This window comes from Ahaetulla prasina, chromosome 1 (genome assembly GCF_028640845.1).
Source record: "Ahaetulla prasina isolate Xishuangbanna chromosome 1, ASM2864084v1, whole genome shotgun sequence".
Taxonomy (NCBI): domain Eukaryota; kingdom Metazoa; phylum Chordata; class Lepidosauria; order Squamata; family Colubridae; genus Ahaetulla; species Ahaetulla prasina.
Window position 1 is genome coordinate 306,345,339 of NC_080539.1, and position 21,433 is coordinate 306,366,771.

At 42.2% G+C, this 21,433-nt stretch overlaps 1 protein-coding gene across 3 annotated transcripts in view; it reads right to left on the minus strand.

Moving 5' to 3' along the window:
* BAHD1 (bromo adjacent homology domain containing 1) overlaps positions 1–21,433 on the minus strand; it is a 135,824-nt gene that overhangs the window by 68,038 nt on the left and 46,353 nt on the right. Inside the window, exon 1 of one of the 3 annotated variants that reach the window (XM_058162101.1) lies at positions 3,097–3,343. The exons of 1 other annotated variant lie outside the window; for it this stretch is intronic. The gene's annotated coding sequence lies outside the window, so the exon portion shown is untranslated. Of the gene's footprint in view, positions 1–2,753; positions 3,344–21,433 lie in introns of those variants that run through there. One more of the 3 variants, XM_058162100.1, reaches the window with a different exon arrangement.

Below are 21,433 nucleotides of genomic sequence, written 5' to 3' on the forward strand. Positions count from 1 at the left end.
TAAATACTGTGGATAAATAAAACGCAACTATCAATGTCTTCCTCTCATAAATTCTGCTGAATGCTCCCTTTAAAGAGCATCACCAAAGAGGAACTCCTAGAAATAACTTCCTTGCTATAGAAAACAACAACCTGCTCCTGCCTTCCATGTGATCTACAGACAGAGAGACATGGAAATCAGCAAGCAAATACAAAGCCAATCTTTGTTTTTTTTTAGTCTCAATATTATCCTTCCACAGTTAGGACAAAATACAGCAGGGAGGAAAAAACTTTTCTTTCCTATGTTTTTTTTCCTCTTAGGCAAGCAGCTTCAAGATTTTGTCAACTCAAGGCAAGCAGCTAAAACAGAAGGTTTGATATGCCGCTTTGCAGTTTCTGAAATTTCTTGTTTTAACTGCATTATTGACATACATGTATACCAAATATATTTTTCTTCCTAATTTTCCACATACGTTTTCCTCCAAAAGCTAGTAAATCTCCAACTACAATTTCTTAACATCGAAATTAAAATACCCTGAACATTTTCTTACTAAGTATTAGTCTAAAACCCTCATGAAGCACTAGAAGAAATCCCCATATATATTTCACATATTTTAAGTGAGCCTTCTTCACACCATTGACATGAAACTGATTTGGTATCAGATTTTGAAAGTCATTATACATTTTATTTGCATATAACCAATTTCATTTCAAACTTCTTTTGATGTCCTCATGTCACTTTTCAGAGACATGGTCCACACAAAGCGCAGTGTAACTTGCTCAGCTCCCCCAGCAGTTCTTATATTTTTCGGAAGAGCTTGCTTGTACTTACTTGCCTGTACTTTCCTGCCTGTACTATATATAGAATGTATAGGAAAGTATCCTCATTGCCACCAAATTAAAATTTAGTCATAGTTTCCTATGGCATATTTCCAACTGGCATATTGGGAGAGAAATTGATTACTTCATATTTTTTGCTTGCTATTGCAAGGATAAGGGTTGCCTTTTCCTTCAAAACAACTGATTGTATATTAATGATAGTGAGCAAACCACCACTACTTGAAAGAATGCAGTGGCATTCAAAGCAGAATGAATATACATTTGTAAATAGTGATAAAGCACTGTTAATGGAAAGGAAGAATACTTCAGAGAACTAAACAACTATTCCGATACATCTCTACTCACAAAGCACTCTTTCCCAGGTTAATATGCCTAAATCTGCAGCTAAAGCAGTTTATAAAAGATGAGATTCTGGCTGATGTCATAACCATGGTACAGAGGAGAATACTAAATACGTTTTTTTTTCCTCTTGAATCACTGGCAAAATCATTCTCTACATAAGAAAATAAAAATATTTTCTGGCATCATTTTGGATTTAGTATTGTCATGACCCCCAAAGCTTCCTTCAATATTTCAATATTTCCAAATGCTTATACTGTATTACTTTACTCCACAGATAAATTTCTCTTAGAGCAGGGTCAAGTTGTTAAGTATTTGGCTTTTTCTAGAGAAAATACCTCAGAATTGTATTTCTAGAGCTCCTGTCACAAATACATACAGAAATATACACACCCCTTTTGAAGAACAGTTTAAAGCTTCATCCTTTCTTTCTGGGGCTGGCTCCAAGTTCCTCTTCCAACAAAACGTTCAGCTAGGTATTAAGACTGGTTCCTCTGCTTCCTATATACTACTTTAAAGATATCTTTCCTCCCTGCCTCATTTATCCTTTCCCCAAATCCCCAAGACAGAGCTGACCCGCGGAACTGTGGGGAGCATCCGATCTGGCTATACCTTTCAAAGGCAGGAAAGCCATCAAGAAAGGAAAACAGAAAAATCGCCAAGAAAGAAGCTGAAACCCTAAATCGCCCAGCTACCCATAGATTCGGTTCCTGCCTCGGCTCGGATTGTTTGGGGGTGGGTGGGAAGGGATTTCGCCCCCCTTCCCTCGGCGCTATTGTAAAAGTTAATGGGTTTGTTACATAACTTTAGACCCAAAGGTAATCCCAGGGAGAAGGACAGAAGCCTTAATATGATCCAAGGAGACACCGGGGAGTCGGGAGTCAAGGCTCAGCCCACCTGCCACCGGGGGCCATTTCCTCGCTGCTCTCTAGCGGCCGGCTGATGGGAGGGAGAGGGAGATGGGAGCAGCCCGGAGGGCCCTTCAGATCAGGCTTAGGACGACCCGACGGGCCACGGCACCCTTCGGGAACCCGGGATCCTCAGCGCCAAGACACCAATACCCGGAGGGGAGGAAAAGGGGGGGTGGGGGAAGGAAACAGAGACGCAGCCAGCCAGTCCAACCGCTTACCCACCCACCATGACACGAGGAGAGGCGGACCGACATGAGGCAGAGTAGGAGACGGGGGCGCCACCCGGAGCTGAAGGGCTCCACGCTTTAAGACCTCGGCTCTCCGTCCACGGCGGCCCAGGGGCCAGCACCGACCGGATCCTGGCAGAAACTTCCCGGGGGCCGCCCGTTGAAGCCAGCGCGCTAGCTCGTAGGAGGGGGCGTCCCGCAAAAGCCGCGCCCCCTCCGCTTCCTTTCCCCCCGGCCGGCCACCCACCCACCCACCCACCCACCCACCCCTAACCCCAGCCGCGGCGGCACCTGTTCCCATTACCCGCCCGAGCCCCGCAAGTTCCCCCGTCGCGGCGCCCTCTCCGCCCCACCACGCGAGCGTTCAAGGCTGGCTGGCGGCGGGCGGAGCCCCATCGCGCTGCCGGCCGGTGCGGACTGACTGACTGACGGGCTGGCCAAGTCCCTGGCTCACTCACCGGGGCGCTCGCGGATTGCTCCGTCGTCGTGGCTTCCACCGCCACCGCCGTTTGACTTCGTGGGGCCCACCCAGGGTAGGCGAAGGCCCCAGCCGGGCTAAGATCCGGCGGCTGGAACGCCCCGGGGCGCCCGAGTCCCGGGCTCCACGCTGCTGCGTCAGCAGCAGCAGCAGCAGCAACAGCGCCGCTGCCTCCTCCTCCTCCTCCGCGTCGCCGCCCGGCTACAGGATGGGGACAGGAGGCGCGCCCCCTTCTGGGGCCCGCGCGCGCAAGGCCGGAGGGGGGCGGTGGCGGCCGCTCGGCCGCGGGGAAAGGCTCCTGCCCTGAGCCGCTGTGCCCTCACCTCCCTTGCTCCGTCGTCCTCGCCGCTGCCGCCGCCTCCAACGCCGCCGCCGCTCTGCTCTAACTCCCCCGAAAGCGGCAGCGGCAGCATCGAGCCCCAGCTCCGCTCCGTCCTCCCTTCCTGCTTCCTCGTCGGCGGCCAATCATGGCGCTCTCCTCGGCTGTCCGCTCTGCGGCGCCCGCCAATCAAACGGCACCTTGCCCGCCCCCGCTAACCAATCTCCGCACCAGCCACCAGGTCCCAGCACAGGCAGACGGCTCCCTGCGGACACGGACACGGCCGCCCAGCGCGGGGGAGGGGCGTCCCCACGCGAGTGGCGGCAGCAGCAGACGCGGCAGAAGCAGCAGCAGCCGCAGCCGCCTCTGCGCCGGCCCCGCCCCCCCCGCCTAACCTGTCTTTCCGCAGCCCCGCTGTGCGCCCCCCAGTCGGTCCCCATCTGCTTCTCCCGCCCGCCCTTGGACCTGAGTGGGGGAGACGCTGCCTTTGGCCCCATCTTCCAAATGGAAGCTCTTGCGCCGTTTCTTTCTCCCCCCCCCGGTCTTCTCGACCCCCGCGTTCAGCATCTGCTCCGAGGAAGTTTTTTCGCCTCGGGTTTTTAGCAGCTCCTTCTGGCCCCCTCCCGCCTCCGGTCCCCTATGGCCTTCCTTGCTTCTGTCGTCCTTCGATTACGCAACGGGTTTCTAGGGGTTCCCCCCCGGGTTAGTTCCCTTTCTTCTGTGAGAGTTCGCTTCCAACATAGCGTCCACTACTTTAGGCCATCGGCTCCAGTTCCCGTCGCGCCCTTGGGGTCCGAATCTTTGGGATGGCAAGCTAAGCTCGCGCCCTTTGCTACAGGTGGGAATGTCGGGAGCTACTCAACCTGACTTTCACCTTTTGAGAATGTAGTTACTCTGTTACTCCGTTTTCCAGGCCACAACCATTTAGGCATCACCATCGTCTCCAAAAACGTTGGTCTTGTTGGAAAGGGGGGTGGGGTGGGGGAAACTCTCCTTTTCAGCAGCCTTTCTTTGGCCTTTCTTTGACGATTTTTGCCCTTTTCTGAAACTACCGCACAACTAATTCGGTGCTACTTAACATTGCAAGATTAAGCCTTATAGTAAAATGTGAAGCCGTAATCCTGATGGTTTTACAAATCCTGAATTTCACACACCACACACACTCCCCACAAGATAGCATGAATTCCATGTGACAAAATGTTTCTTCTTGCATTTTATTGGTCATGTACTGTTTTCTTCTATCCATGCTTATTCTTGTTCCTTCAATTTCTGGTGACAGGACATCAGGATTATGTGCTCATGGCTGCATGATTCAGTTTGGGGCATTAAGGTTCCTTGTAGTGGCATACTATACTATAGAATCATCTCTTGTAGGCTGTGGGATACTGTAAATGATTTCCAAATCATAACCTTACTGTAATGTGTTTGTTGAAATTTCATTCGGGTCAATTTGCAATACACTATTCCCTTACATTCTTGCAAGCCCTCTACTTCAATCAGAACGTATTAGGTCAGCCAAATCAAGCTGCAAATGTGATGTTGCAAATCTGTATTGTGGTATGACTCTTCGCCTCCATTCACTCAGCCTATGTAGTTTAAAAGTGTTTTGCTATAAGTAGTCTGAAGTTCTCATGCCCAATGGGGTGATCTGATGAATAGCAAAGTAGATATGATATTCCTGCTGGGAATAGTTAGAAAAATAACAGACACAGCACCCAGTGAAGTTTATCCCAACTGCCTGGTGTTCTCCAGCTGTGTCAGGTACATCTTCACTCCCTGCCTGCCAAAACCAACACTAGCAGAGAAAATGAGAATTGCAGTAAAAAAATGCTGTGACTATTTTTCTTTGTACTATCACAAACCCTTGTTGTCCGTTATAGCTCAATGTCCTGTAAAAGACTTAGGTTGGTCTGGTATTTATAGGAAAGTCCCTATTTCTGAGAGCTGCTCTTTATCTTTCTTGATGGGGAGTGCCAATGTAGATATCAATAGCTATGTCTATGGAGATTCTCAGTCATCCAGGTAATGGTTATCCCAAAGGTGCTCTTTCAAAAGGCAACTGGACTTTGTTTTTCCTCAAAGACATTTTGCTTCTCATCCAAAAAGTGAACTAAAGAAGCTTCTTGGATGAGAAGCAAAAAGTCTTCAAGGAAAAACAAAGTCCAGTTGCCTTTTGAAAAAGTATCTTTGGGATATCAGTAGCTCTGCCAGCACACATATTGCAATGTACAATGTACAATGATACAATGATAATCAAACATCATTAATAACGTTAACATAAATAACATAGCTTGATTTCAAGTTAAAGAACACATCACAGAAAGAATTGGAAAATCACAATTTTGCCATCATTAGTAGGAACTATTTTCTGTGTTAGTTCTGGCACAACATAAAAGATAATATTTGAGTCAGTTGCAGTTGGGAAGCATCAGAATTAAATTAATGAATATATATATATTTATTTCCCATCTACAATCACTTTACATTATTTACAATTACATACTAATTTCACTATGTTTGGATTTTTTTTTATTACAGTTTATTACATTATTATTAGGTTCATGTATTACAAAAGTAAGCCATTTAGTTTGCCTGTTTGAGGGTTAGTATGTTTAGTAAGTTTTGTAAAGCCAGCTGATTGTAGCGGTTCGGCAGTTTGATTCTCACCAGTTCAAGGTTGACTCAGCCTTCCATCCTTCTGAGGTTGGTAAAATGAAGATCCAGATTATTGGGGGTAATATGCTGACACTTTAACCACTTAGAGAGGGCACTGTAAAGCACTGTGAAGCAGTATAAGTACTAATGCTATTGCTGTAATTTAGTAAACCACAGTTAAATAAACCATGGCTAATAGAAAATAATATTCTCAGGTCAGGATTGAATTGTGGGGTCCTTTATGCTCTCTGAGAGCATAGTTGTTTTCTTAAAGATATTTCATTATCCAACTTTACTCAACTAAGTAACGATTTCAGTGAAAACCATGGTACTAATCAATGCTAACTATGCTAACAGAGTAAATATGTTCATTTTTTTTCTGTTACCCATATATCATTATGCATTTGTTCAGCACTTGATTTAATAGAAAGCAATTCCCATGGTGGTTCTTTAGGACAAGAAATATTTCCTTCCAATACAGAATAAATCTTTCACTTTTACATCCTAGGAATTTCTAAAAATTGTTATCAAACTGTAATATGTAACAGAACAGTATATTATTTATACTATACTATTTATTTATAACCAGATCTAATTCTGAGGTACCCTGGTGATGAATCATATTAATTAAGTTTACATTTAGCTTACTATAAATGAAATAAAATTTAGTTTTTGTCCTGGCCTGACCCATTATTTTTTTAAGCGGCCTTGGCATCCCACTCAAAAGTCAAATATAACTCTCAGTCCAGAAAAATAATACATCTTCTATTTAGTTTTGCAAAGTCATGAATAGGTTATATAGAACATCACAGCAATCTAGATCTGAAAGACAAAATGTGATTGTGACCATGCATGTTAACACTTGCCCGGAACATCCTAAACCCAAGCAACTTTTTCTGAGATCATGCAGCAGCTGGAGAAGATAGCTGGGTGGGCCCAGGAAAAGATGCAGGTGTTTTAAGATATTTCTGGCAGGTGCACTCATGACATATCTGTGGGTCTGGACCACTGCCCTGCCCTAGTGAATTGTCTCATGATGACATATTTACAGCCTAAGTATTTCATCCAGGATACGTGGTTGTTTTTAGCTTCTCAGATGTCATAGAGTAACATCAGTGCCACCTCTTAGATGATAGAAAAATTAGCTGTGTAAAGTTTGTGTGAATAATTCAAATTCAGCTTAATTTTCACTAGATGATCTGTTCCCAATTAGAAAATAGTACTTCACAGGGTTCTGCAGGGATTTCTGTTCCTTTACTGCTTTTATAAATTATTCTAAACAAAGGTGTTTTAAAGCATGATAGGTCATTTGTCCATGAAGATAATAATTCATCCAAAGTGAGTGATCTTGAACCCACACCTAAAACAATGTGGCTTCGAATTCTCCTGCATAAAAAGTGAGGTAAGTCTTGGTATGAAAAGTTAGAATTTTTCCTCTGTACTATTATTTTCTTTCTGGAAAAAATATTCCTAAATTGCAGCACAATCTCTGACATCTTAAAATGAAGCAGCTATTGCTGCTGGATTCTTGAAAGATGATAAAAATAATTTGCAGGGCACCTTCACTTAGATACATCATTTCCCTTCTTCTGTCATTCTCCCATTTGCCTGCCAAAATAGCTTTTTGATATTGTAATCTGTAATAAGCCTACAAGAACTTTGAACAACAAAAAGAGAAAGTAGTTTTGTTCTCCATTGATGATCCATGTTTCACATTAAACCAGGCTGTATCTTAACCATGGATTTTTGATAAAACCACAGTTGTCTAGATATATAATACTGCACTAAACCAGTTTGATCTAGTCTAGAGGTAAAGGCATCCGGCTAGAAATCAGGAAATTGTGAGTTATAGCCCCATTTTAAGCATGAAAGGCAGCTAGGTGACTTTTGGGCCAGTTATTCTCTCAGTCCAACCCACTTCACAGGGTTGTTGCTGTAAGAAAAATAGGAAGAGGGATGAGTAATGTGTATGTTTTCCACCTTGCGTTACTTAAAAATAATAAAGGGATGAAAATCAAATAATAGGTAAAAATAATATCTAATTTGAGGAGGAATTAAGATGTGCACATCTCACTGAATATTCCTAAAAACGTATCATGTTTTTATTTTTAATTTCTCTCTCTTTCTAGAATGTTGATCTTGTAGAAGGACAGTAGCTTTTATTCCAATTTGTATTTTATTATGTTTATTTTTACATTTTATTGACCTACCCATTTCCACTGACCAAGACTTAATCTAAGTGGTTGTTTTAAACATTTTACATATTTTTAGCTAAGCCTCAAAAGAAGCAGGTGACAACAACCAAAAAGAATACCAACAAGATGAAGATTTAAAGGGGGGAAAAAATCTAAGAAACAAAGGAAGAGTCCTGAGCAGCAGATAATCTCCAGAAACTCAACTTAAGATAGGGGCTTTATTGCAGCCTAATGCTTTGATAAGTGAGCCACAACCTTTAAACTAACTGTCAGTAATAATTAAACTGGGACGCGGTGGCTCAGGGGCTAGGACGTTGAGCTTGTCGATAGAAAGATCGGCAGCTCGGCGGTTCGAATCCCTAGTGCTGCCGTATGAGCTCCTGTTACTTGTCCCAGCTTCTGCCAACCTAGCAGTTTTGATAGCACGTAAAAATGCAAGTAGAAAAAATAGGGACCACCTTTGGTGGGAAGGTAACAGCATTCCATTCGCCTTTGGGATGGCCGGGATGGCGGTTGATACCCCTAGGCTTATGGTCATGGGGGATTTCAACCTGCCGTCGACCGGTGTACCATCAACAGCAGCTCGGTAGTTCATGGCCTCCATGACGGCCATGGACCTGACCCAATTAGTTAGTGGCCCCACACACATTGGGGGAAGCACACTGGATCTGATTTTTGTCTCTGGACAGTGGTTGAATGATCTGGAATTAGGAGACTTAGTTATTGAACCTTTGTCATGGTCAGATCATTCGCTTCTTCGTCTGGACTTTCGGACCGCCACTCAACACCGCAGGGAGACGGGGCCAATACGTTGGTTCCGTCCCAGGCACCTGATGGACCCAGAGAGGTTCCTGACGGAGCTTGGGCCATTCCCTGAGGATCTAACTCATGGCTTGGCCGAGGAACTAGTTGCGGCCTGGGAATGGGCCGCGGCTGGAGCTTTGGACCGTGTCGTGCCTTTGCGGCCTCTGACCTGGCGCAGATCTCAACTGGCTCCTTGGTTTTCCGAGGAGCTGAGGGAGATGAAGCGCTGGAAAAGACGCCTAGAGAGTATATGGAGGTCCAGCCGTTCGGAAGCTGACCGAACACTAGTTAGGTCATATATTCAGACCTACCTAGTGGCACTGAGGGAGGCCAAGCATGATTACGTTTCCACCCTCATTGCGTCGGCAGATAATCGCCCAGCCGCCCTGTTTAGGGTGACCCGCTCCCTCCTACATCAGGAGGCATGGGATGATCCCTTGCAAGGGTGTGCTGAGGATTTTAGTAAGTATCTGCATGATAAAATCGCTCAGCTTCGGGACGGTTTGGACCAAAATCGGGTAGATTCAGGTGAGATGGCGGAGGCAAGTCTTGTTGAGACCATCTGGGATGAGTTTGATACTGTGGCTCCCGAGGACATGGACAGGATGCTGGGAAAGCTGAATGCCACCACATGTTTATTGGACCCGTGTCCCTCCTGGTTGGTGCTGGCCACACAGGAGGTTACACGAGGCTGGCTCCAGGGAATCGTTAGCGCTTCTTTGATGGAGGGTGTTGTCCTACCGCCCTGAAAGAGGCGGTGGTGAGGCCCCTCCTCAAGAAGCCTTCCCTGGACCCAGCTGTTTTGGGAAACTACCATCCTGTCTCCAACCTTCGCTTTGTGGCGAAGGTTGTTGAGAGTGTGGTGGCACGACAGTTACCCCAGCACCTGGATGAAACTGTCTATCTAGACCCGTTCCAGTCCGGCTTTCGACCTGGTTACAGCACGGAGACGGCTTTGGTCGCGTTGGTTGATGATCTCTGGAGGGCTCGGGACAGGGATCATTCCTCTGCCCTGGTCCTTTTAGATCTCTCAGCGGCTTTTGATACCATTGACGATGGTATCTTGCTGTGATGGTTTGGGAGTGGGGGGCACCGTTCTTCGGTGGTTCTCCTCCTATCTCTCCGACCGGTTGCAGACGGTGTTGGCAGGGGGGCAGAGATCGACCGCAAGGCGCCTCATGTGTGGGGTGCCACAGGGGACAGTTCTCTCACCTCTCCTGTTCAACATCTATATGAAGCCGCTGGGTGAGATCATCAGTGGTTTTGGGGTGAGGTATCAGCCTTACGCTGATGATACTCAGCTGTACATCTCCACCCCTAACCACCCCAACGAAGCTGTCGAAGTGCTGTCCTGGTGTCTGGAGGCCGTGCGGGTCTGGATGGGGAGAAACAGGCTTAAACTCAACCCCTCCAAGATGGAGTGGCTGTGGATGCCGGCATCCCGGTACAGTCAGCTGCAGCCGTTGCTGACTGTTGGGGGCGAGTCACTGGCCCCTGTTGTGTCTTGCCTGCTCTCACCACAGCCGGGGCCTTCTTATCTGCTTCCGAACACTGAGGAATGTCCTAGTATGCCTCCCGGCCCCAGCCCTGGCTCCATGCCCAGACAGGAGGAAGCACCTCCCGGCCCCAGCCCTGGCTCCATGCCCAGGCAAACGGAGCAACTAGACCCCTCCCCCTCCCCCACAGCATGTGAGCCTGAGGGAGGTCAATTACCAACAGCTGCCGACTGGAGTGACCCTCGCTTCAGAAGAATTGATAGGCGGCGGCGTCAGAAGGAAGGGAGGGGCAGGCCTGGATAAGTGCTGAGTCATGGAGCCACACCCCATGGCCTATATAAAGGATCTGCTTTCTGGCATTCTCTGAGTCAGGCAAAGTCGAACATATCTTGCTGAAGTCACTTTCTGGTCTCCTGCCTGCCTTGAGGACTTTGCTAGGACTTTGGCAGAGCTGCAGAGGCACGCCTGATTCGGATTTCCCTGACCCGGCCGTCAGCGGAGGAGTGGGACACGACAGCCCCAATGGAGAGGGTACGCAACTTAGGCGTCCTCCTGGATGGACGGTTGTCCTTTGAAGAACATCTGACGACCGTCTCCAGGAGAGCTTTCTATCAGGTACGCCTGATCCGCCAGTTGCGCCCCTTTCTAGACCAGGATTCCTTATGCACAGTCACCCATGCCCTCGTCACTTCTCGCCTGGACTACTGTAATGCTCTCTGCATGGGGCTCCCCTTTAGGAGTACCCGGAGGCTCCAGTTGGTCCAGAATGCGGCTGTGCGGGTAATAGAGGGAGCCACTCGTGGCTCCCATATAACACCTCTCCTGCGCAGGCTGCACTGACTGGCTGTGGTCTTCCGGGTCCACTTCAAGGTGTTGGTCACCACCTTTAAAGCGCTCCATGGCTTAGGACCAGGCTATTTACGGGACCGCCTGCTGCTACTGTTTGCCTCCCATCGACCTGTGCGCTCTCATAGGGAGGGCCTCCTCAGGGTGCCGTCGGCCAAACAATGTCGGCCGGCGGTCCCCAGGGGGAGAGCCTTCTCTGTGGGGGGCCCTACCCTCTGGAATAAGCTTCCCACAGAACTTCGACAGCTTCCTGACCTCCGGACCTTTCGCCGCGAGCTGAAGACGTATTTATTCTCTTGTGCAGGACTGGCATAAAATAGATATTTATTACTAATTTTAATGGAGGTTTTAGGGTTTTATTGTATATTTTAATTAATTGGGCCAAATTGAATAGGTTTTTTAAAATTGTTTTTAATTGTATATTGTATTTATTTACCGTTGTTTTAGTTGGCTGTAAACCGCCCTGAGTCCTTCGGGAGAAGGGCGGTATAGAAATTAAATAATAATAATAATAATAATGATGATGATGATGATGATGATGATGATGATGATGATGATGATTGGCGTTGCGTCATGCCAGCCACATGACCACGGAGACTTCTTCGGACAGCGCTGGCTCTTCGGCTTTGAAATGGAGATGAGCACTGCCCCCTAGAGTCGGCAATGACTAGCACATATGTGCGAGGGGAACCTTTACCTTTACCTAATAATTAAACTATGTAGGATTGGGAAAGTGAAGAACTGCTTTATCTAGAGGATGGGCTGGAAATAGAGATGGAAGGGGCTGTCACAGCCTATATACCCTATCCTCACAGAGCTGAATTTGGTGGCTAAACATTGCTTATTGATCGATCAAACAGTTATTTTAATTTCTGATCAAAATAACATACATATGATGTTTCATACATCATACTAAGTAAAACCTAAGTTTCAGAGAAGGGAAAAAATTGTCAAAGATATTATTGCAATATGAAAATCCAGCCAGCCAGAAATAATTCAGACGTACTAAATATTAAAAAATGGCTATGAATCAGTTGATTTTTAAGAAGTTTTTTCTGAAGAGGTACTTCAGGTTATCAGGGTGCCACTGACAGAACAGCATTGCTTCTATCAGTGGCAACCAGTGGCAACAGCATCCTATGCTTTGAAATTAAGAGAAAATCAAACATTAATATAAAAAATCAAATTCATATAAGTCAATGTAACTACAAAATAATGTAAACTGAAAATTGTTATGTTTATTTCTGAAACATTTTGAATGCTTTAGAATAGAAATAGTATAGTATAGTATAGTATAGTATAGTATAGTATAGTATAGTATAGTATAGTATAGTATAGAATAGAATAGAATAGAATAGAATAGAATAGAATAGAATAACAGAGTTGGAAGGGACCTTGGAGGTCTTCTAGTCCAACCCCCTGCTTAGGCAGGAAACCCTACACCACTTCAGACAAATTGTTATTCAACATCTTAAAAACTTCCAGTGTTGGAGCATTTACTGTTTCTGGAGGCAGGTTGTTCCACTGATCAATTGTTCTATCAGGAAATTTCTCCTTAGTTCTAAGTTGCTTCTCTCCTTGATTAGTTTCCACCCATTGCTTCTTGTTCTACCCTCAGGTGCTTTGGAGAATAGTTTGACTCCCTCTTCTTTGTGGTAAACCCTAAGTTATTGGAACACTGCTATCATGTCTCCCCTAGTCCTTCTTTTTATTAAACTAGACATACCGAGTTCTTGCAACCGTTCTTCATATGTTTTAGCCTCCAATACCCTAATCATCTTTGTTGCTCTTCTCTGCACTCTTTCTAGAGTCTCAACATCTTTTTTACATCGTGGCGACCAAAACCGAATACAATATTCCAAGTGTGGCCTTCCCAAGGCATTATAAAGTGGTATTAACACTTCACGTGATCTTGATTCTATCCTTCTGTTTATGCAGCCCAGAACTGTGTTGGCTTTTTTGGCAGCTGCTGCACACTGCTGGCTCATATCTAAATGGTTGTCCACTAAGACTCCAAGATCCCTCTCACAGTTACTACTATTGAGCAAGGTACCACATATACGGTACCTGTGCAATTTGTTTTTCTTGCCTAAATATAGAACCTTACTTTTTTCACCATTAAATTTGCTTTTTTTAGATAGCGCCCAATATTCAAGTCTGTCAAGATCCTTCTGTATCTTAAGCCTATTTTCTGGAGTGTTGGCTATTCCTGCCAGCTTGGTGTCATCTGCAAATTTGATGAGTTCCCCATGTATCCCCTCATCCAAGTCAATGATGAAGATGTTGAAGAGTACTGGGCCTAAAACAGAGCCTTGGGGTATTCCACTTTATACTTCTCTCCATGTAGATGCAGTTCCATTGTGGACTACACATTGAGTGCCGTTGGTCAGCCAATTACAAATCTACCTGATGGTGATGCTGTCTAACCCACATTTTTCTACTTTATCTTTATCATTTTCTAATTGAAAGTGAAAGATTGGAAAACCAAAGTGCCTATTTTGTTGAATATGTGATATTAAAAAGCTTGGGAAATGGCTTTAGTTAAAAATGTTCATTTGAAAATTCTATAGTGAGGGCCAAACTTGGTTAAAGTTGATCATCATGATTTTTTAAAGTATTTTATTCTTTAATATCAGTACATTACCTCTATTAAAAAATACTGTTTTGTATAGGACATGGAAATGGCATTTCTCCTCAAGATTTCATGCATGTGAATGTGTGTCTGCTGTCAATTAATATTTTTATTATTTGCTTTTGGTTTTGTTTCTTCATTTAATACATTAAAATATTATAGAGCAAATGGTTTCAGCATAATAGATTCATTAATTTCTTAAAAAAATATCAAATACAATAGTGAAATAGAACTGCATGAATAATCTGGATAAGAAATTTAATTTTATATTACTTAAAAAATAATAGACGGGTAAAAATCAAATAAAGGTTATATTGCTGCATCAACGTACATTTTGGGCTCATACATGTGATTGGGACATCCTCTATTTAAAGTGCTATGTATGCTTTAGACTGGAGATACTTTTAAATTATTACTAATTTTAGAAAAAGAGTAAACAAAGAAGCAAAATGACCAAGAAAAATTAATTAGAACAGAAATACAGTATATATATAAGTGGACAAAAGAATTACCAAGATGGTACAGTTACTGCACAGTGTATCTTTATTTGAAAATTAACCATGAAAAACATTAAACCACATTTAACTTTAATATAAATTTTATCAATCTAGGAATTTAAATGTCTGAGCTAAATACCAAAATTTGTAGTTCAAAAATACCAAGATGAAAAAACTGTTTATGATTGATAAATACCCTGTTTCTCCCAAAATAAGACATCCCCTGAAAAGCCCAATCAGGCTTTTGAGTGTATGGCAATAAGGCCAGACGCTTATTGCAGGCTTCAAAAAAAATATAAGACAGAGTCTTATTTTGGGGGAAACATGGTATTAGTTTCCAATTTTCCCTCTATTCTACCCTTACCAATGCACAATATTTATAATTGGAATACACTTAAAACTGGATTGTGTTTCTTGAAGGAGAGAGAAAAGACCTGTTTATAATACACGGACAACTAACTGAATAAGTTTTGAAATGCTGGGATATAAAAAACTGAAAATGCTGTTGTAATTAAATGATTTTCAGTATTTATGGGACCATGCCATCAGGAAAGTCCTGCTTTTCAGTTTCTAGAAGGCAGACAATGCTTGTTCTTTTTACAAGTTGCATTACATCTGTAGTATAATGTGCAGAATAAGCCATGATAGCTGTGTTCACATTCTGCTAAGTTCCAGATCACAAATGGTTGGCTCGTATATCATGTTAAGCCAAAGCCAAACAAACTGCATTATGGTGAAGCTTAACATATGAACTCAGATTTAAAAAGCGTATTAAGCGATAATATGATCTGTTAGATACTAGTATAATTTGTGTTTCTAGCCGTTATGATTATTCAGTATACTGCAATTGACAAATGTCTTGGTGTGAATTGTGTGATGGGTTCCAAGTAACACCCAACAAAATAAAACTCCGAGGCTTGAAGTTCCTCAAAGCTACATTTTATTACAGATGTCATATTGGCACTTCTGGGAAAACCCATAAAGTTGGACCGTAAGAAAGGCTGAGCGCCAAAGAATTGAGGCCTTTGAACTATGGTGCTGGAGAAGACTCCTGTGAGTCCCTTGGACTGCAAGGCGATCAAACTGGTCAGTCCTAGAGGAGATCAATCCTGACTGCTCTTTAGAAGGCCAGATCCTGAAAACGAAGCTCAAATACTTTGGCCACCTAATGAGAAAGGACTCACTGGAAAAGAGCCTAATGCTGGGAAAGATTGAGGGCAAAAGGAGAATGGGACGACACAGAATGAGGTGGCTGGATGGAGTCACTGAAGTAGTAGGTGTGAGCTTAAATGGACTCTAGAGGATGGAGAGGACAGGAAGGCCTGGAGGAACGTTGTCCATGGGATCATGATGGGTCAAACATGACTTCGCAACTAACAACAATGGGAAAACCCGAATCTGAAAGTTTCCAGGTTTACCCCACCCAAAGTAAAGTTCAAGTCGCTGCCCAACACCCACAAGTCCATCACATGGTCCAATACACGTCGTCCCAACTGGAGATACCTCCCAAGTCCAGCCTTCCAGGTGCAGGGCAATTTGTCCTTGACTTTCTGAGAAAGGAATGTTATTATGACTATACATCACCCCAGCTCCATACAACCCCCCTCCCAGTTTCTCACAGTAGTAAAGGTCTGAAGGCCTAATGCAAAAGATGTCAGGCTTCCAGGCCTGACATGTGAGCCTAACCAGTGGTGTTAATAGAGTGATATATCAATCTAGCCATTTCTGATTTATTCAAATTTTGGTTAATTTTAGTCATGGAGTTTGGAACTGTCCTCCAAATTAGGTCCTGCTGCTTTTCAAAGGTGAGGCTGGACTCTTCCCCCAAATAATGGCATTGTACCATCAGAGATCTGCAGGAGAACCTGAAAGCAAGTAACAAGGAATAACAATAACTTCAATAAATTGTTATGGGATCTTTTGCTACCCACTCAGTGTAGGAGAACAGTTTTGTCTTCCTGGAACTGGGTTGTGATTTCCTGGGGACTGGAAAATAGACTTTGATAAGGAGGGGCTTAGCTGGATGATACTGAAAAACAGTGAAAAGGGGATTTTTGCCAGATGCTTCCACCTCACTAAAAATTCAAGCAGTGATCCATTTCCCTCTTGTCTAAATTGATACCTAAAGGCATTCTTCCCACATTTCACCTCTGTATAACTATTTATGATACCTGAATTTTACCAACAGCTTTGACAGTTTCTTAGTCAGTTTAGGAGAATGTATAGACCTGGAATGTAAAATCTACTATAGTGCATGGATAAAACACAGCTTTTTCTTCCCTAACAGATACTTGTAAGAGCTTGATCCTTAAGCTTCCAATTTACACAAGTCTTGGCTATTCATACAGAATGCTGCCTTTTGTGTGTACTGTATGTAACCTTTATACATAGCAAGCGGTCTCCATGTATGCAAAATGATCACCGAAGTGGGAGAAGTGGCAGTAGGAAATCTGTGTGATAATTAACCATTGTGCAATAGCTCTTGCACTCAGAAATTCTACAGGCCTTTTTTTCCATTTATGCTGCTTTGGAAGTCCATTAAGAACCTGACAGATTTGCTGAGGAAGGGTTGATGGATTTGGGGGTCCATCTGGCTATTACCTCTTGCTGCCTTTTGTTTCATCTTCCTTATTACTGCACATTATTCTGTATCCTTGGTGTTGGGGAGTGAAAGCAGATATGTGCAGTTGTGTCTCTATACTCATCCCAACCCAAACCTTTCTGATACCTTATACAAAGGGGAAACCTCTACTGAATGATGAACACCAAGTAGAACCTCTCTTCTCTCTTTTTTCCCCAAAGCTTCATACAATAAGGCACCTGTGTTAGATGTTTGCAGGTGCTGCACAAGATAATATTATTCTAACTAAAGCAAATAAAGTGGAATGATTACCTTCCATGATTTGGAAATTATACTTCTATTGATGCAGTCTAAAACTGCATTTATCTTTTATGCACTCAGATCACACATTTGGCTCTTATTCAGTTTGCAATCAATGACTATTCCAAAATATTTTTCACAAGCAGGATTTACCAAGCCAGATACTCCTCATTCTATATCTGGGCTCTTGATTTTTCCCCTCTCTATTGAATGTTGCATTTATCTCAATTTTTTTCAGTCCAGTTCTCCAACCTATCATGCTTATTTTCAATTCTGAGTTAGTAGCTATTTGACCCAGTTTTGTATGATCTACAAATCTGATAAGCATTCCTTCCAGCTCTTCAATGAATAATTATGTAATATAAATATTGCAAAGTAAGGGACTCAATGTATTCTGGACCTCTCTCCAGTTTGAAGAGGATTCATTGAAAAATTCTCTTGAATTGTGATTTTTTTTTTGGAGCCAGCTGTATATCCACTTAATTGTCATGCCATCTAAATCACACTTTACTTGCTAATAGGCATGTCATGGCACACTTTGTCAAATGCTTTGATGAACTCAAATTATATTATGTCTACAATGTTCTCACAATTTATTAAAGCAGATACCCAAGCAAAAATAAGATAACATTAATTGATAAGATTTGTTCTTGACAAATCCATGCTGCCCTCTGCTAATTACTGTACTGCTATGAATTAAAGAGACACAGATTGATCTCTTTCTGATCTACTTTAGAATCTTTCCAGATATCCATGTCAGACTGGCACAGATTTGCTGGATTCTCTCCCCTCCGCCCCCCATTTTTAAACAACCATTTCTTCCTAGCATGTGGTCACAGATAATACAGAAAGATAATACAGCCAGACCATCAGTTGTCTAGTACCTTACAATACAGTTCATCTGAATCTGCAGATTTAAACTCATTCAAAAATAAGGTTCAAGCTTCATTCCTTCTCCTTCACCTCACTTTTCAGTTATCTGATGGAACATATTTCTATCGGAAAAACTGAATAAAATACAAGTCAATAAACTCTCCCTTTAGTTATCTATTAAACCATTTGCTGTCTTCACTGAACAACAATATACAGATTGTGTTTTCTTTTTAATTTCATAACTAAATAAGGTACTGCTATTTCTTGCATCTTTCATTAATTTCAGCTTATTCAGAATTTTTGTTCTTCTGACATTTATTCTAGAGTTTCAGGCTACCTTCATTTTCCTTTAGAATTTAGCCCATTTTCCATTTCTTATGTATGCTTTTCATGCAACCACAGATTTCTTCAGCTGTCTTTATTTTTCTGTTATTGAAATTGTTTGCAATTACTGTATGTTTTTAGTATACAGTATATATTTTCTTTCTTTAGGAACTCTGACTCCTCTTTTTGCTTTGATTATATTTATTTCATAGAAACTTCAGAGTTTCTTAAAATCTGCTATTTTGAAGTCCAAGACATGCATTTGATTATATTCCGTTTTACTTTTCCTTAAAATCAAGAATTCCAGCATTACATTTTCCCCTATAAAGTCCCTGCTATTTTCATTTGACTGTGAAGATCCTCAAGCATCTTCCATTCTTCTCTGACAATGAAAAGTATCAGCATAAAAGTCAGGAATTTCCTGGCAGAATTCCACTTTAGTTTTTTTCCAACAGATACTTGGTGTAAAGTTTCCCATCATTACAACTTCGTGTCTTTTAAAAAGAACTGCAATTTTTTTCTTAGTAGATTGGCAGCAATAGATAGCCATAACAGTACTGCTGCTATTTGTTCTTCTACTTATTTTAATCCAGATGTTCTCAGCAGCACTGCCAGATTCATTCTCTGGATTTCTAAGCAGGAATGGAAACAGTTAACATACAGTTTTCTCTTTCTCTTGTGTTTCTTTTCAAAATGTCTATCTTCTAGTCATATCTCTAAAACTTCTTTGCAGTATCTCTCTTCTATTTGTATTAAATTGTATTTTCTGTACAAGGAGCTCAAGCTCAGTTTGCTTATTTGCCATGCTCTAAACATTAATAGTATATAGACGGAACATCCTGAACATTATGAGTCAATATTCTTTCTTATTTCTTTCAACGGGTTCAACGGGCCTCATTTGAGCAATACTCCCACTTTCTACAGCGCCCAGGTTTTTATCTTTAAAAATAAATGAGCTACCCTTGATTTATCTAAAGAACAGCTAATCTCTGCGGGCTATGATAAAGCCAAAATAAAAATACAGTATAAATACAGACAAGAAGACATAGAATTACAAACTGAAATTAGCTCCTTAGCTGGTAACTCCAGAATGCTCACCATTATTGTTAAGTTCGGGTAATAAAGAGGCAGGAGACCAGTGAGTGACAACAGCTCTTTAGTTTATAGTGAACCCAGCAAAAGACAACAGGCAAAACCCCCTCTTTAAATACTATTCTGGCTGAGGCTTCAGCCAATCAGCAACGTGTTAGTTCCCGCCCAAATTTCCCTCCTAAAGTTCAAATACATTACAATTATCATGAATACCTTGTGAACTATCTGAGCCCATTGATTCTTCCCAGCCTAAGGAAAGAACTCTTCAGAGTTTGACATGGAGGTAGTCCTTGACTTACGACCATAGTTGAGCCTGCAATTTTGGTCATAATTCATGACAGTTGTTAAGCTGGTCACTAATGATCACAGCCATTTTTACAAGCCTTTCTGTGGCAGTAATAAAATGAATGCAGTAATCATAAAGTGAACATCGAGGTCCTGAAATCCAGTTTGCCACGGTGCAGTTTTTGGTCAGAAACCTGAAATAAATGCCATTTTCTGCCAAAAATGTTGTAAATCACAGTAAACCACGTGACTACATGGATGGATGTAAATGCAGGCTGGTTGCCAAGCACCCAAAATGTAACCATGTGACAGGGTACAAGCCATCAGAACTTTGAATTCAGGTCATGTCCCTTTTTCAGTGTCCGTTGTAACTTCAAACAGTTGCTAAGTGACTGATTTTAAGTCGAGGATTACCAATAATGTATAAATCTATGCCCTTGTTTATGACAGATATAAGAAACACCTACAAATGAAAGATTATGGATAGTAATCAACCTTCCTAATCAAACTTGCCATTCTTCAGCCAGATACAATTTTTCCAGTTCATCTTGTGCCAGCAATCCATGATCTAACTAGTTTAGACTATGGTCTAAGAAACCAAATTTCTTGCACCAACACTAACTTAATTCCAGCCTATTAACTAAGCCGCAATTGGTGCAGGGTAAGAAAATAACTTAACAGTTATATGATTTCAATCCCTTTCTGGAACGTTTCTCCTGGTATAATAAATCTTTATATATTTTGTCCTACTGAGATTTGTTTACATGGGAATAATATTTCTTTGTCTAGAAAGAATCTTACAATTTGTGCACAAATTCTGAAAATAAATTGGATATAATACTAACACCTTTAGTTGGGACACTTCAGGCTTAAAGAGAGCAATACCAAAGTAGAAGTCACATTTTTTTTAATTTTATTTTTTGGTAAATGGGATTTTGTCTCCAAATCTCTTTGCTTGAAAATTCCATTCCTATTTATATAGAGGCATTCAATAAAAACGTCTAGCTTGTTATGCTTAGTTTTTAAATATTTACTCTGATTTCCTGAAATATAAATTATTTTAATGGTTTGGGTTACGTTCCAGCAAAGAAAACAATACATGTGCTCAATGTTGACCTTGAGCTAAGAGATCTCTAAGGCATCAGAACTGGGCAGTGCAGCAGGAAGTGGTGCTGATGAAATCATGGGTACATTAAACCCTCAGCTTCTACCTTGGTCAATAGTATAGCTATAGTGCTAGACAATAGCAAGGCACATTTTCCAATCATGTATGTCTAGAGAGACTGATTTTGCCTATTTGATATGCCATAAACCAAGATGAGAAACAACTATAGAACACCACATAAATGGTGAGCTCAGTGGTGTTCAGCATATAATAGAATCATTATTTCTGAAATTTCTTGCAAGAGGAAAAGGTTCACTTTCACATATGGCTCATAGATATATAGTACTCATTTCCTACAACTATCTTATTGATATGTCATTTTATTCAAATACCATTCAGTTCCACATCTAACAGTGAACCACCTACTGCCTTTGGTATGAACAAATGGACTGGTAAATGTTGCCATTAGTGTTTGCATTGGGGGCGTTTCTGTCTCCTTCTTCCCAGCTTTCAGGTTGGCTATTGCAAACACCTGGAATTTGCTATGGTTCCCTCACTCATGCCTTTAGTAATTTCCACTCATACACAGTTCCCCCAATTCCATCCAGCCTCTGTTTGCCTGATTCCATCATTGCTTACCTGATCTGACGTTTCTC